Source organism: Camelus dromedarius, chromosome 14 (genome assembly GCF_036321535.1).
Source record: "Camelus dromedarius isolate mCamDro1 chromosome 14, mCamDro1.pat, whole genome shotgun sequence".
In the NCBI taxonomy this organism is placed as follows: domain Eukaryota; kingdom Metazoa; phylum Chordata; class Mammalia; order Artiodactyla; family Camelidae; genus Camelus; species Camelus dromedarius.
In genome coordinates this window covers 55,211,691-55,229,052 of record NC_087449.1, presented here as the reverse complement: position 1 = coordinate 55,229,052, position 17,362 = coordinate 55,211,691, and the positions used below count along the sequence as shown (strand labels likewise).

The following is a 17,362-nucleotide window of genomic DNA, read 5'->3' as shown; positions in this document are numbered from 1 at the left end:
GTACTTCAGAACACAAAAACTAACCACTTAAATGAGGCATGCGATGCAAGAAGGAAAAGAAATTAACCCAAACAAGCACCGATTCAGTTAAAGAATAAAAATTAACTGGAGGCTGGGGGCAAGGAGCAGGATAAAACCAAAGTGAAACTAAAACACTAGACAATTATAACATGTTAAGTCATAAAGCGAGAAATCAGAATTCAAGGATTCTTAAAGACGTTATGTTCTTTGGGAAAAGAACAGTGTCATTATAACTAACTTTAGACCTAGTTAAGAACAGATATTAACCATATACCTGATAAGGCACTAATAAGCATGATATATAAAGAACTCCTACACTTAACAACACAAAAGAACTTAATTAAAAACTGGGCAAAGGACTTTGAACAGACATCTCTCCAAAGATGATATGCAACTGGCCAACCAGCACATGAGGTTCTGGGTTCAATCCCCAGTACTGCCTCTAAAAATAAATAAACCTAATTATCTGCCCCCCCCCCAAAAAAAACTAAGAAAGAACAAATATCAACAATCAATAATCTAAGCTCCTATTTTAGGCAACTAAAAAAAGATGAGAAAATTAAAACCAAAGTAAACTGAAGAAAAGAAATAATAAAAAATAAAACTGAAACCAGAAAATAAAGAAAAATCAATGAAACCAAAAGCTGATTCTTTGAAAAGATCCATAAAAATATATCAGCCTCTAGCCAGGCTAACTAAAAAAAAAAAAAGAGAGAAAACACAAATTATTAATACCAGAAATGAAACAGTAGACACCAGTAATCAAAACAGTATGGTACTGGCACAAAAACAGACACACAGGTCAATGGAACAGAATAGAAAGTCTAGAAAGAAACCCATGCACTTATGGTCAATTAATCTATGACAAAGGAGGCAAAAATATGCAATGGAGAAAAGACAGTCTCTTCAATAAGTGGTGCTGGGAAAACTGGACAGCCACCTGCAAAAGACTAAACCTAGAACATTCTCTAACAACACCATGCACAAAAATAAACTCAAAATGGATTAAAGACCAGATCTATAAAACTCCTAGAGGAAAGCACAGGCAAAACACTCTTTGACATAAATCACAGCAATATTTCTTTCAAACCAGCTCCTAGAGTAATGGGAATAAAAGCAAAAATAAACAAATGGGACCTAATTAAACTGAAAAGCTTTTGCACAGCTAAGGATACCATCAACAAAACAAAAAGACAACCTGCAGAATGGGAGAAAATACTCGCAAATGATGCCGACCAACAAGGGAGTAATCTCCAAAATATACAAATAGCTCATACAGCTTAATATAAAAAAAACAAGAAACCTAATCAAAAAATTGGCAGAAGACCTAAATGGACATCTCTCCAAAGAAGACATCCAGATGGCCAAAAGGCACATAAAAAGATGCTCAACATCGCTAATTGTTAGAGAAATGCAAATCAAAACTACAATGGAGTATCACCTCACACAAGTCAGAATGGCCACCATTCAAAAGTCCACAAACAACAAATGCTGGAGAGAGTGTGGAGAAAAAGGAACCCTCCTACACTGCTGGTGGGAATGTAAATTGGTGCAGCCACTATGAAGGACAGTATGGAGGTTCCTTAAAAAGCTAAAAACACACTTACCATATGATCCAGCAATCCCACTCCTGGGCATATAACTGGAGAAAAACATAATTCAAAAAGACACATGCACTCCAACATTCACAGCAGCACTATTTACAATAGTGAAGAAATGGAAACAACCTAAATGCCCATCAACAGATGCCTGGATAAGAAGTTGTGGTATATATATATATACACACATACACACACGATGGAATACTACTCAGCCTTAAAAAAGGATAAGATAATGCCATTTGCAGCAACATGGATGGACCTGGAGGTCATCATCCTAAGTGAAGTTAAGCCAGAAAAAGAAAGAAAAAATACCATATGATACCACTTATATGTGGAATCTTAAAAAAAAAAAAAAAGACACAAATGAACTTTTTTACAAAACAGAAACAGACTCACAAACATAGAGAACAAACTTATGGTTACCAGGGGATAAAGCGGGTGGGAAGAGAGAAATTGCGAGTTCAAAGTTTGCACTTCCTGGGGAGGGATGGAATTGTTAGGGATCTTGATTGTGGCGGTGGTTTCATGGGTGTGTACTTCTATCAAAATTCATCAAATTGTATATCTGAAATATGTGTAGTTTACTGTACAGAAATTATACCACAATAAATTTGTTAAAAAAAAAAACTACTCTGTATGATACTATAATGGTGGATACCTGTTACTATACATTTGCCCAAACTCATAGGATATACTATGCCAAGAGTGAACCTAAATGCAAACTATGGACTTTGGGTGATGATGTGTGTGGAGGTTTGTCAACGTACTCGGAGGATGCTGGTAACAGAGGAGACCAGGGGGAGGTTGGCAGGGGGTATTATGGGAAATCGCTGTACCTTCTCCTCTATTTTGCTGTGAATCAAAAACTGCGCCAAAAAAGTCATAATGTTTTTTAAAAGTTTAAAAAAAACCCTAAAGTATGATTATGGGAATATTGGGTGCAGGGAGGGGTGAGATCATTGGAAGAGACAAATAACCAATAGGCAAAGGTGATCACCAAATTGTACACTGAAAACACACAAATTAACAGGACTAATGTTGGAAAGAATGACATTAAACAAGAAACTACAGCCCTTGAGAAATGAGAGGCAGTAATTCCGGGGTTCAGCATGAAGCAACAATAAGGGCACTGGGTGATACAGTCTGATACGAGATTTGAACGTAGGGGAAAGGAGGGAAGGAACACAGCCTGGGCCATAAGAGAAAATCAGCCACCATTTGAGAGAGAAAAACCAACTCAACAATGATCCCCTGAGAAAGTCCAGGCAAAAGAGAAACAGCCTTAAGTGGGATTTGAGGAAATACCAAATACCACTTCTCTCCAACCCCAAGATCCCCTCCATTAATTGCACTTAAAGCCTAGAGCCACCAGATGGAGCCCAAGCTCAGCCTTCAAAACACGCCAAGGCCCTGGAGGTGTTGGAAACACAGAGCCTGCCTCCCTCCCTCGGCCTCTCAGGTCCTGCTCCCCACCCCCACCCCACCCCACCCCGATTATTCCTCCCTCTCCACCACTGGGTGTCCCTGGGAACTATCTTCCTCTGTCTTATCGCTGCTTCTCTGGCTTCCTTTCTCCTCCTTTTCCCAGCTAATAGGCCTCCTCATTCTCTAGTCAAAAATGGAGAGGGAAAAAAACCCTTCATTTATGTATTTTTATGAGAAAGGAACCTTTCCCCTTACTCCCATCTACTTTTCCTACATACAAAAACACTTGTTTTGGCCTTTTCCCTAGTGGTACAGTAAAAAACAAATAAAAAACCCTACCGATTTATACACAGGATGGAGGTGATGGGGGACTGAAACAGTATGGGTCATAAACCACTTTTAAATAAGTAGACACAGAGGCTCTGTACTGGCACGGCAGCTACTGGAAGACAGTACATGATGCTTCTGAAAAGTGCTTTACAACAGCTCGTCCTCATAATATGCCAGCCAGCCAGCCAGTAAACTGCATACTCTAAAGAGAGGAACTGATGTATAAACTTTACCTTAGGCTGTTTTTTAAAAAAAACCCAGCTTACTTCAAATTTCATGTATACTAACTTATACTACAGTTGTCATAAATAAATCCCTTTTTTAAAAGAGGGAAATGTAAACTTTAGTACGGCTCCATCTATAAATTATAATTTGGAATTAGGAGAGTCCAGGAATTACACTGTTTTATTCAGTTGGCTTTTAGTGCCAATTTTATGTGTTCTGTTCAAGACTGATATGAATCAACCAGTACAGCACAAGGAATGAAAAAGCTAAACCCACTGAATAATACAGCAAATACTGGAAATATCAAAAGGAAGAGTTATCACACACCACAACTCAAAATCCTTTAAAGGTCCACACTGCTTTCAGGATAAAACCAGAAATCCCCCACGGCATGTAAGGTCCTTCACGACCTGGCCCTACCTACCTCCTCAGCCTCGTCTTCAGACTCCGCACAGGCTCTGCAAGCTTGCAGCTCCAGGACTTCACTAGCTTGACTGTCATTCCTTCTCATTTCTTCAAATCCCACCTTAGGCAACACCTCCTCCTGGAAGCTCCTGGAGCAGCTCCTTCCTGAAACCTTAGGCCAGGTCAGGGCCTCCCTTTCTTGCGCTTAGTCTGCGGTAGTGGTCCCTTCACAGCGCTTATCACCAGGTACTCAAGTTTTATTTCCTCATTTTCTCTCTCCAACTTGTTTCTTATTCACCACTGTATTCTCAGCACCCAGCAGAAAGCCTAGCACATAATTAATGCTTAAAATCTTATGAGTGAATGGCTGAATGAGCCCCACCCCCAATTATTAAATGGGTGGTCAGCCCTTTGGCACTAACCATCAACAGAAAACTAAAAAAGTTGTCAAGGAGCTCCTCACTCACGGATTTACAATGGAGAAAACAACTGACAAGAGAAGGTACAGCCGGCAGCCAGCACAGATGTCAGGTCCTGTGGTAACGCCCTGAGAGCTCTCGCCCCAAGCCCCAAGCCATGTGCACAGTGCTTCTCCCTGCTGGACAGTGACCCTTCTGGCTTTCAGCTCTAGGCCATGGAAATGGGACATAAATACCAAAAAAATCACACCACTCATATAGGTTCTAGTTATTGGACCAAGTGTTGAGAAGGAGCAGAAAATATTTCTGGGTCTTCTTCCACCCCTTAGGATGGGATTCCAGAGCCAAAACACAACTAAAAGGTCATTTAGTCCACTGACTTCAAACCAGACTCAGCAAATCCCCTCAGGGCTCACCTGGGGAAAGCGCAGGACGAAGGTCTGAGAGGCTGAGTCAGACGTCTTTGCTCACAACTTCAAAGCAACTGCTTTTAGCTTCTTAACATACCAGGCTTCCCCATATGACCTCAGGCAGAGTTCTACTGCTTTTATTTAAAATAAAACTACCTATTTGGACCAATTCCTTTATTTTAAAAATAAAGGAACTGAGACTCCAGTCTTCTCCAGCAACTTAGTAACTTAGCCAAAGAGTTTAGTCTCCTGACTCTCTACCCAAGACTCTTCCCATTGTGAGAAATCACTTCCCTACAAATTCTTAAGCATTTTCACAAAATGAGGAGTTCTCATTATACACAGGCCAATAACAACAGAAAGGTATAAAGGAAACAAATAAAGGGCAACCACAAATTGAGCATGACTATACTACAGACAATATATTAAGTATTTAATATACATGGCTTTCTCTAGGAATGCCAGATCTACAGCGTTCTTTCTCTTGAACAAATTACTTCTCTGAGGTTCTGTGATCCATACAAAGACAGTATGCTAAACCCCTGGCGTGTAAGGCACTTAGCAGACTACCCTGCACAACAAACAGTACACAGCCACAACAAACAGCCTTCACAATAACCGTCACAACAAACAGCCTTCACAATAACCGTACGGGATGGGTACCCCTGAACTCGCCCAAGGTCACACAGCTAGTAAGAAGTATAGCCAGATGGTGAACAAAGTCTAGTTCCAGAGTCCATATTCCTTTAAGAATGCTACCCTGTTTGGTCACTGATCTCCATTCCTCAGTCCCTTCCACTGAAAAAGTAAGAGTATCAACCTGTCCACCTCACAGCACAAGTTAAAGTCAGCAAAGGCCTCTGAGAAGTCTTATGCACACCTAAGGCAAGTTTCACTAGGCAGAAGCCTCCTAAAAACAGTGACTCACTGAAACTGGTTTCAACGCTTCAATCCAGGGAAAACAAGGAAATGGATCGAAAATGGGGTGAGTGTCACTTATCTCTGACCTTTTGGCCCTAAGCACAGCCAGAGAAAGAAATGCTTCGCTACCTCCAGGACCATCCACAAGGGGAAGAGACAGCTGCCGCTCTTTCCGGCCCTCCTGCATTCCCCATCAAGTACACTTATCCAGGGAAAACGCGCTTCTTCAGCAGACATCTACGGAACACCTACAATGCACCCAGCATTCTGCCGAGTGCTAGTGGGAGGTCACTGAGACCCGACCTTTACCTTTATGAAATCAGAAAGCTAGAACCAATTGCAAAACAAGAATAAAGAGGCCTCCCTGACCACCTCACATAACCGAGCACCCACTCTTCTGCTCCCAGTCCTCTTGCCCTGCTTTTTAAACTTAGTACATTTCACCACCTGATATATGTGCACTGGAAGCTCAGAAGTGATTAATTGTGCCCAAGGGTGGGGTCTGGGAAGGAAATTGTTTATCTTAAGCAACAGAAATCATGGGAAAGTGAAGAGGGAAGGGTGGTCCATTCTTTAACGTCAATTCCTCCGCCTACACACACCAGTGTCTAACTCAGTTCCAGTTCACACTAGAAAGATACAGCACCAACGGGCTCTCATTCAAAGCTCCTTTCTGCCAAAGGTCTTGAACCCAGTTCTAAGTGGCCCTGTCCAGCAACTGGAGGCTGGTTCTTTTTCCTGTCCTAGTGGGCCAGGAAGGTCTGAAATAGGACATAATCACACTTGCACTGCCCTTTCTCCTAACACAGCTGCCGTGATTCAATTCCTTTTCCCAACAGTCATTTAAAGTAAGGAAGGGGTCGGCAAGGTTTTTGTTACAGTTTGATAGTATCCTTATTAGTATACAACTTAGTTTGATAGTAAATATTTTAGGCTTTATAAGGCCTAAGGTCTCTGTCCCAACTACTTAACTCCGCCATTGTAGTGTGAGGCAGCCATACACAATGTGTAAGCGAATGTAAACTTTATTTACAGTAATAGGCAGAAGCCCTGTGGACCACAGTTTGCTAGTCCCTGATCTAAAGGAAAATGGGAGACTTATTTTTAAGCAGCTTCCTCCTGACAATTTCTAGTTATCTGTCTTAAAACCTTAGGCTGTCCACATCTCACCATCACTTCTTGAGTGTTTTGGTTTAATTACTGGACTTAAATGATTTTTCCCAGAATCACAAATTCATGTATTTTAGAGATGCAAACCTCAGGGTTGGGAGCCCAACCAGCACGCAGAGATTCTCCAGTTTGGAAAGGATTTAGAGATCATTTCATCCAACCTCCTACTCAATGAAGAAATTATCCAGCAAGTAGTCATTCAGCTCCTTTTCAAACACTTCTAATGGGAGGAGGACACTCATTTCCTCCCAAGGCAACTCATTTCATCTTTGGACAGCTCTAGATAAGATACTCCACTCATTCTTCTTAGCACATTTAACCACTTACTTCCTTGAGAATCTGTTTACCATTTGACTCTTTTTACTAGGTGGTAAGATCTACAAGGTCAGGAACATGGTTTTTTGTATTTGTAGCTGTTTTTTACTACTGTGTCTCCAGCACTTTGAACAGTAGTACATAAAGCAATTACTTACAGGGAGGGAGGAAGGAAGGAATGGAGGAAGGAAGGAAGGAAGGAAGGAAGGAAGGAAGGAAGGAAGGAAGGAAGGAAGGAAGGAAGGGCAAACAAAACAATGCTACATGTGGAGAACTCTAAGTACCTCAGCTGTACTGACATGACAGGCACAGGGGAAGAGCAGAGCAGGTAACGGATAGGGTTGGGTGTAGACAGGGTGCAACATGGAAGCCCTGAAATCTCACAGCAAGTGCAGAGGCTTGAGGTGGTGATATCTGAGGAACAAGTTTAGAATTCCCCTCTTCTTTCCTTCCTTCCAAGCCTCCCCTGCCCCATTCTGATGGTGAACATATTTCACTGCAGCACGTTTTCTGAAGCCTTTTCAAACAGCCCCTACCCCAACAAAAATGCGCAGCCCAAAAACCTGTAGATACAGTAGCCCCCTCTTACCCACTGGGATATGTTTCAAGACTGCTGGTGGATGCCTGCAACCACAGACAGTACCAAATCCTATGTATATACTGTTTTTTCTGTACAGTTGACCTTCAAACAATGTGGGGGTTACAGGTAATGACCTTCTGAGCACTTAAAAATCCATGCACAACTTAGGAGGGCCAGCTATATGCAGTTCCTCTGTATATGCGGTTCCTCCGTATCCTGGGCTCTGCCAACCACAGGTCATGTTGTATTCAGTAATATTTACTACTGAAAAATATCCACATAGAAATGGACCCGTGCAGTTCAAACCTGTGTTGTTCAAAGGTCAACTGGACAAAGAGATGGAGTGAGATTTCATCACGCTACTCAGAATAATGTGCAGTTCAAAACTTATAAATTGTTTATTTCTGGAATTTTCCATTTAATATTTCTGGCTGACCTGATCCATCCTAAGTGCCACATAAGTTTAAGCTTACATTATTTACTATTTTTTTTCCATTTCAACTTGAAAGTTTCAATCAATAGTTTCAATTGTTTAAATATTTTCTACACCTTCCAGTTTAGAAGCATTCACTCACTATGAATCTAACAGGCATGTCTTTTCTGTATCTTCACCCAAACTGATGTTCAAATTGTTAAACAAAATGTAACCAAGAGCAGCCCTCTAGAATGCCACTAAAAACAACCCCTCGAGATGAACATTCATCCATTAATCAGTACTTGTACATTACCTACATGCAAGGCAGCCCCAAATTTTCTTTGTCTTGGGGCCACATGAGAAAATGTTAAATACCTAATTTTAGCACTTAACACACATTACCTTGGTAGCATATTCCTAATCCCCAATCTAGTAACTTTTTCAAAAATGAATTGCCCTGATATACGTCAAAGTGCTACATGGTAATTGCCCCGGATGGTGTGGGGTTTTCCCTTTATTTTCTAATACTTCTGTAACAAAACTGTACTGATTTTTACAGTTTAAGCAAAATCATGGCAAAACTTGAAGAAAAGAAAAAAAGCACTACCAGTTAGCACGAGTTACTCGACTTCAAGGGTCATCATTGTGTTCGCACTCTTTGCTCAGTCGGTTTTAGAATTTTACCAGGGATCATTGTCAGGTTTCCAATGATACCCTCAAACCCATGTGACCTAGAGGTTATCGCCAGATAAACCAAACATCTCTACAGGGAGAATCAGAATTCAACTCTCCTTTCAAAAAATGTATGTCCAGAATCCATTCCCTTCTGGCTCTGCAGCACCACCACCCAGTCCGAGCCACCCACTGTCCCTGCGCTGACTGCTGACAATGGCAAAAGCTTCCTACCTGGTCTCCCTGCTCCTACTGCTGCCCAACTTTCCCCACCCTCCACAGTCTATCCTCCAACAGCAAACAGAGTAACAAGCCTTTTAAAACATCAAGTCAGATCATGTCTCTGCTGTCCACTCCCCAGTGGCTCCCGTCTCACTCAGGAAAAAAATGCACTCCAAAGGTCTTATTCCAGTTCTCATTCCTGCGTCCCATTCCTTCTCTGCTCTCATCTCCTAGTGCTCATTCCTGACCACTCCAGTCCAGCACACTGGCCTCCTTGTGCTTGGACACAACAAGTCACACTCAGACCTCAGGGCTTTCATGCTTGCTGTTCCCTCTGCCCAAGGTGCTCTTCTCCCAGGTATCTCCCTGGGGGCATTCCCCACGTCTTTCAGATCTTGGCTTAAAATATCACCTCATCAGAGGTCTTCCCTGACGACCTTCCATAAAGCAGCCACCCCCCAGCTCCCCATCACTCCCTGATCACCTCACCCTGCTTCTGTTCTTCTGAGTACCTGTCACCTAGTGGTTGTTATTTATTTCTTAACCTATTTGTTTATTTACATCTAGTTATTTATTTTTTAAATGTTTCTACCCATTCGAATATAATCCTTGAGAACAAGAATTTTTTCTGTTTTCTTCAATGCTGTATACTTAGCTCCAGGAACTGTACTAGGCACGGACTAGGTGGTATTACCAGAACATAAGCCCTAGTATACGGCAAGATACTCTATGTATAAGAGGTGTGTGTAATAAATTTTGTTGATGAAAATGATTACTTCCCTTCCTCTAAAATTCACCAAATATATTAAAAAACACTGGTGTTCCACTAAAACAGACTAAGGTGCTCTCAGAAAGATCAATGAACAAATGAATACGGCTACCACTCCGCCCAACCAAAAGCGAATTTCATTGCCCAGTTCCCTGGGGGAGGAAAAGTGCCCCCAGGGAAAGGAAAAGAACAAGAATCCTGAACTAATTAGCCAGGCAAGAGCTTGCCTCAGAGTTTCCCACTCCCTCAAGAAGAGCGCGTACTCTCCCTAACTATGCCTGTTTCCAGGAGGGGCTCCCATGAGAATGAGAGGTCTTGCTAAGGTTCCTTATCCACATCCAGTCACTCCTATGCCTGGAACCCACCTCCCAGACTCATTCTCTGGTTGTCCCATTGCTCAACCTTCCTAGAGAAGGTTCTCTAACTGTTATGCAGCTACCCCTGGTGACCAAGACCACTAGGTCCTCTGGCCACTCACTGCTCAGGTTTCTATCTCCTTAAAACTCTCCACTGCCGTGGTCAACACCACCAATAAAATACTGGCACACAGAATCCGGTAAGTGCTAGGAAAAGGAACCAGCTGTCAGTCACTGCCTCAACCAAAAAGTAACTTTCTCAAAAGGGAAACATTATAGGGCAATGGAAATACCCCAGGTTTGAAATCTAGCCCTACCGTCTACTACCTGTGTGAACTTAGAGAAGTTACTAAACCTCTCTAAACTGATTTCTCTGTGGCGGAAGTACCAGCACTTACCGCGCAGGCCGGTGTAAATGTTAAGGGAGATGATGCATGTCAAACAGGGCTGTGCCTGGCACAGAGTAAGTACCCAGTACATGGAAGCTAGGCCTGTTTCTGAAGGTTGGCTCGTGGATTAACTGAGAAACATGTGAGGCACTTAGCATAGTACCCGGCTCAGAACAGGTCATAAACAAATACTGACTTTGACTTTCCTCCCTCTCTTCTAATGGTGGACAAAATGTAGAGACTTCAGAAACCACTCAATTCTATCAGTGTGGCTACACAACATACTCACCATTTAGGTAATTAAAGCTTTCTGTCAGTGCTTCGGCTGCTCCCCTGATGCCTGCTGTCTTGGGAACAGTCACTCATTCTCTTTCAATGGCAGTTGCCTCTTGACCTGGAGACAATATAAAGGAAGAGATAGGTAAAACATAAACTGCACCAAGATGGGCTGACCCAAAGGCCTATCCCAGAGACCTTCAGATAAAGAGACAAGGCAGGATCTGGGTCCAGATCCCCACTCCGAAGGAAGTTGGCTCTCTCTCTCCTCAGGGGAGAGAAGGAGTTTGGTACCAGGAGACTTCCCTTTCCTATCAGATGGTACGGTCTCAGGACTGACCTCATTGTCTTTCCTTAAATTAACCAGAACCATACATTCCCCAACAGTCTAAAAACTCATAACATCTTACATCCAGAAAGGACCTCAGAAATCAACTAGTTAAGTGCCCTCATTTTAAGGAAGGAAACTAAAGCTTGGAAAGGGTGAGTCACATAACTGCTTAGGGCTAAAGCTGGGATTCTACTAAAAATAAGATGCTCTGGAATATGGGTAAGAAAAAGAAAAAAAAAAAACCCCAAACATCTGTGGAGTGTCCACCACACCCTGGGAAATATGTTTTATGTTTTATAAGAGACAATAAAACAATGATGTTACTCCCCTTATAGATGAAGAATCTAAATTTCAACAAATCAAGTGACTTGTACAAGGCCTCACCAGCTTGATAGTAAGTGACAGTCAGGGTTAAACCAAGTCTGTCCAACTACAAAAGCCACGTCACCATGCTGACTCTCACTGAAGTGCCTTCTAGACTTGGTCCTCAAAATGGCCCTAAACCACCAATTATCAGTTAGAACAAAAAACAGAACTCTGCCTGCAAACTTTACTCCCGGTTCTCTAACACACCTTCTACAGGAGAGCTGAAACACCTACTAACCCATTGAATCTTACTCCTAATACTGGAGAAGAATAGCTGAAGGAGGAAGAGCTGAGTCAGACTTCTGTCTATCCCAGTCCTGAGGACGAACGGAAAAGCAGCTTCTAAGCTAGTGGCAAAACTAACGCTTTTGTACCTGGTCTTACACTCACACTACCCACTCCTTTCATCACAACTGCCCATCCCTCCCTTACATATCCCACAGACCATCCTGTGACCTCCTTCCAAGGCTGCTGGTCCCTTTAATCCAATGTCCACACCTCTACCACCAACCCCATGACATACATTTACAGAGTCCATCCCTACCGCCATCCTCCCAGGAAGCTGGAAGGCTAGAATTGAGATGGAGAAATAGTAAAATTATAGCTTTTTAAAAATGGCTTTTTAGAAGATGAGGCCTTGAAGCCTCAAACCAGTAAGACTTAAGAGAGAAGTACTGATATGCGATGAAAACAGCTAGAAAAGAAGTAGAAAAAAGGATCTGTACCAGGGGCCACACCTAAGGGATGGCCTGGGTGAGTGTGGAAGAAGCTTCAGCTCCTCTCCCCCACCACACACTTCAGAAAAAGAATCAGTCTAAGCAGAGTAAGTACGACTGCCATTCAGACAGCTTCAGGACAAGCCCACGACCTCCCGTCTTGCTCCCTCCACCCACCTCACACACACACAGCCCCCTTCCTCTAGAACCTTTCCAATATAAAAACTCTAAACTCCAAGAAATGGCCACACAAATCTGGTCTATCTCCACTAAAGTCTCTGCAACCCAAACAGCAACAGCGACAGCCCTGCTGACAGCCGCTGTCCCCCACCTCCTGCCAAATATGCGGGCTTATTAACAAGGCCAGGAGCCTGTTCTCCTCAAAACAGGATGGACTACGCTGCCCCAAATCAAGCAGACAGGAACGCCAGATGACCCTCATTTGTTTTCAACTGTCTACAGTGACTCCTTACTTCTAAGGGCAAATGATTTCTTGCCTTTGCTTCTGAATGTCACTTACTTCCTGCATCCTCAGTGTACTGGCCTTCTGTCCCCAGAAACAAGAGGATGACTGTAAACATCCTCAAACTCTTTAGTGCTGCCCCTTCAGAGAGCTCTCCACCCCAGCAGAGCCAGCCACATCACCTCCCTCAGGCATCTCTTCCGGTGCTTCTTGCGGTTACCATTGGTAGCGACAGTGGCGGTACTGCGCGTATGTGCTATCTGTCCAGAAGCAGATATGATCTTGGAGAATCCAATCACCTCATTTTCCACAGGAGAAAATGAGCGCCGGTAAGGAGAAAAGACTTTCCCAAGGTTGCAAAGCCGGTAAAAGTGAACACGGCTGAGTCCACCTAAGGTAATTAACAAGCCATACTGAGGAAACGCCATCAGTCCATCCTCATTTGATGGAAATTAATGAAAATTAAAGGTCTCTTAAATGTGTATCACTTTTGTTCCCAAAACACTTTGATAATGGATAAAAATGTCAGTGGGGAATTCTGCTTCGAGTATGCTCCTCCCACACATAAACAACTATATACTCCGGATAAAATATAAAAAAACAACTATCTGAAGTGAACAAAAGCTGGCAGATTTTAGAAGAGAAGCTGAAAACTGGAAACTTGCAGGGGATAAATTCCCCATTTTTAGAGCTTTGCCCTGAGGGTTGTCCAGCTGAAGTTTCAATTAAAAAACCAAACCCTAGGCCTTCTGTCCAGAAGAACCAGAAGACAGAGAGCCCAGAGCAGCCACAGATAATGAGAAGAAAGAAGAGAGTCAGAGGCTGAGAGTCCCAGGTTCTGTGTGTAAGCTCTGCCCAGTCTCCAGCTCACTCCTGAACCATGCCTGCACAGGGCAGAATCCAAGGACCTCAGCTAAGCACAAAGCTGGACCGAGAATTGAACTGCCACCCACTGCAGGCAGAATGTGCCATTTGGGGTCTAACCAGTTAACCTCCTACTAAAACAAAACAACAGAAGTCAGAGTCTCCACAACATAACATTCACATGCCTCCATGTCCAAGATACAATCTCAAATTGCATAAAGAACTAGAAAAAACTAAATGCATTTGCAGGGGAAAAGACAACCTGCAGAGCATAACTCTAAGATCACCCAGATGTTGGAATTAGCAGACAAGGTTATTAAGGCAGCTATTACAACAACTATTAAAAGGAGAGAAATTGAAAGAACATTTTAAGTGGAAATCTGAGAACAGAAATGCAGGATCTGAAATTTTAGAGATTCTCTGAATGGGTTTAAGAACAGAATGAAGAGGACAGAGAAAAGGATCAATGAAGCTTGCCGTTCAACAGAAATTATCCAAACTGAAATAACTGTGGGTCATCCACAGTCTCTAGAAAAACCACCCTCAGGCCCTTCACACCTGAGTATACACAATAATTACTGTTATGAGAAAAACTGGTATCAGAGAGAACCTGAATGACTAGGGAGCACAGAGAAACCATTACCTACAATTCTTTTGGACCAGGCCACCCCTCATCTACTAATTAATCTCTTGTGGTCTTTCAAATACAAGCAAAGAAGAAGGTGGAAAGGTGGAAAATGAGAGGGCAGGATAAAAATTTAAACCTGAGATAACCATAATATTCAAAGTCCTAAGAGTCAAATCTAGTGCCCCACTGTGTGTATTGAGAAGCAAGGAGAGAGTCATGTTTTCCCCTGTAATTGCTGAGGATGAGGTGGCGTTCTCAGGACTGTTCACGAAAAAAGCAAGGAGGGAAACGTTTTCATGTTTTTTCTGCCCTGTGTGGTCTCTTCAGCAAACAGCCAACCTGGTAAACTGGCTACTGGCAGGGTGGGGTGGGAACAACTGGCAGTGTGCGGCTGAAGAGTACCAGCAGCCCGGTGACAGCCAACCTAGTGCCACCTAGAGTGGTAAAGCAACTAACCTAGTGCCTTCTCTGACCAGCTTCCCACACTCAAGTCACTTGTGCTGGAGTTCAGCTGCAGAAGACATGTCAACTTCTGCAAGCCCTGCCTTCTTCTCACTCATGCCCTTCTTCTCCACCCACCCCGCCTGCCCACAGCAAAGAGAATCCAGAGCCCTCTAAGTGCTCTTTTCTGACTAAAGTAGGAAACTGAGAAAAGAAGGAGCCATCTAAGTGCAAAGAACCTTGGACTGGGAGCTCTGCCACTGACACTACCAGACTTCACACAAGTCTTTTACACTCTCTGGGTCTCAGTTTTATCAGCTGAAATAAAGTCAGAATTGTATCTTAGGTCCTTTCCGATAACACCATGTATGACATCCTTATCCATGCTATCTCCAACTGCCCTCTAAGAAACCGTAATAGGTCCCAAAAGGCAGAAGTGGAGACACACCAATTTACGTGATTCATTAGAGTACCTCAGGGTTATATCGTTACTCAGACTCTTAAAAGATAGTTTTTAATTAATAAAATCCTGTCATTAATTCTTAAATTGTGTTAATAATAGAGATTTCAGTACCTCTCTGAAGTGGAGGGCTGCTAAAATAATGCTGCTCTTTTTCTAATTCTCCCAGGATAACTTTTTATCCATGTAACTTTTAGGATGAGAAGAAGGTACTTTTATCCCCCATATGACAGTTGAGCAAGCAGAGTTGTGACTCTTTTAGGAAAGCCAGAAACAGACAGGATTGGCCTCCAATAATCCCATCTCTGAGTTTCAGCGTTTCTTCACCTCACTAAAGAAGCCTTCCTTACCCAGTAGAGACCCAAAAATATAAACAAGATTGGAATTGGAGAGAAAGAACTTAAGAACTTTCAAGCACTTTGGAAGTGCTTATTATTAATAAACAATTGGTAAGACTAGCTTGCAATTAGCATATCTATTTAAACACAGGCTCTCAAGGACACCACCTGGCTCTGCTGTTTCCTTTCCTAACAAGTAGGTTATAATTGAGACTAGGCTTCCTTGCAATTAGCCCATGTTTGTGGGGTTTAGCAACAGAACCACATGCCTAAAATTGTTGTTTATTCACCTGTTTTAACAAAGTTGGCTGAATCAGAAGAACATGTTGGCTCCCTTCCACCCCTAGAAGTCTATGATTAGGATACCAAGGGGCCACAAGGAGTACAGCAAGTAATGGCAAAAGTAGTTAAACAGCAAGTCACAGAAACTACCCTAAGGAGAAAAGAACCAAGGTGATTTATTACCTAATTTAACCTTCAGGATAGCACTATCAAGTAAACACCATCATGTTTATTTTACAAATGAGGAAAAAAATAAAGGTTCAAAGTCATATCATGGTATGTGGTAAATGGATTCTCACCTAGGTATTTCTGCCCCCAAATCTTGCTTCCTCCTCGCCATTATACTATCCCTTTAAGGAATTAGCTCTCAGATCTTACCCCCAAGAAAGCCAGTCCTGATCCACAGGCCAATCATCAGAAACCTTCATGAGGTAGATGTTTCATTCATTCATTTATTCATTTAAATATTGACTGACAGTGCATCAAGCTCTAGGTAGATGTTTCATTCATTCATTTATTCATTTAAATATTGACTGACAGTGCATCAAGCTCTGAGGCAAGCACGGGATAAAAGTGAGTAGAAACAGAAACAGTCTTTGAGGCAATTACTGTATAGTACAACAGAAAAACACCAAAGGATCATATTAAATTTAAAATACATGAAACACAGTTAATAGAAAGTGACCCCCTGGGGGAGATCTAGGAAGGCTCCAACTAGTAATGAGACCATTCCAAGTAGAAGAGGCAGCATGGTGAGCTTGAGAAATTAAAGCCAACCTGGGTAACGAAAGAAAGGAAAACCAGTAGACACAAGAGATGAAGTGAGGCTGCAAAGATATGGAGAGAGACATACATGCAGGCCTCTGGCGCCCAGATGATGGATTTGGGTCTTTATCCAAATAGTTTAAGTCATTTAAGTGTTAAAAAAGGGTAAGATGTGTACATTTCAAAAAGATCACTTTGGCTTCAGCATAGACAACAGATGAAAGGAAGTAAGAATGATGCCAAGAGATCAGTAAGGAGGCTAGTTCTGTGGTCTCAGAGAGATAAAAGCTAACAATACTGGGTGCTTACAGGGCACTTATTGTGTACCAGGCACTGTTCCAGGCAATTTATATAAATTTAATCCATGTAACAACTCTGCTGAACAGATACTTTAATCAGCACTAAACAGATACTACCATAAGGTTAAATAATTTAACAGAATTATATGCCTCCCCACTTCACGTTCTCACTTCCCTCATGATCAGTCCCTTGCAAACAACTTTAACTCACTTGACCCCCCCCATCCCTTCATATTCAACTATTAAAACTTCAATCCCCGTTAAACCAAACCAACAACCTCTCCAGGCCTACACCAAAGCAGCTAAGTTTATAAACTAAGTTGTGTCTCAACAGAAATCCAACTGCATTGGCTATTATCATTTTAAATTTATCACCACAAATTTCAAATAGGGCCTTCAATGCCGCCAGCCATCCTGATATATTTCCCCTAGGAGGTTCACTCTCCTACTCTCCAAAATGACTCACATTTTTTTCTCTCTTGATAAAC

At 42.3% G+C, this 17,362-nt stretch overlaps 1 protein-coding gene across 5 annotated transcripts in view; it reads right to left on the bottom strand.

The window, feature by feature from the left end:
* The window catches only part of LUZP1 (leucine zipper protein 1), a 74,151-nt gene that overhangs the window by 10,562 nt on the left and 46,227 nt on the right, over positions 1–17,362 (bottom strand). For all 5 annotated transcript variants that reach the window (XM_010979840.3, XM_010979839.3, XM_031464311.2 and 2 more), the window contains exon 2: positions 10,935–11,039. The gene's annotated coding sequence lies outside the window, so the exon portion shown is untranslated. The remainder of the gene's footprint in view (positions 1–10,934; positions 11,040–17,362) is intronic.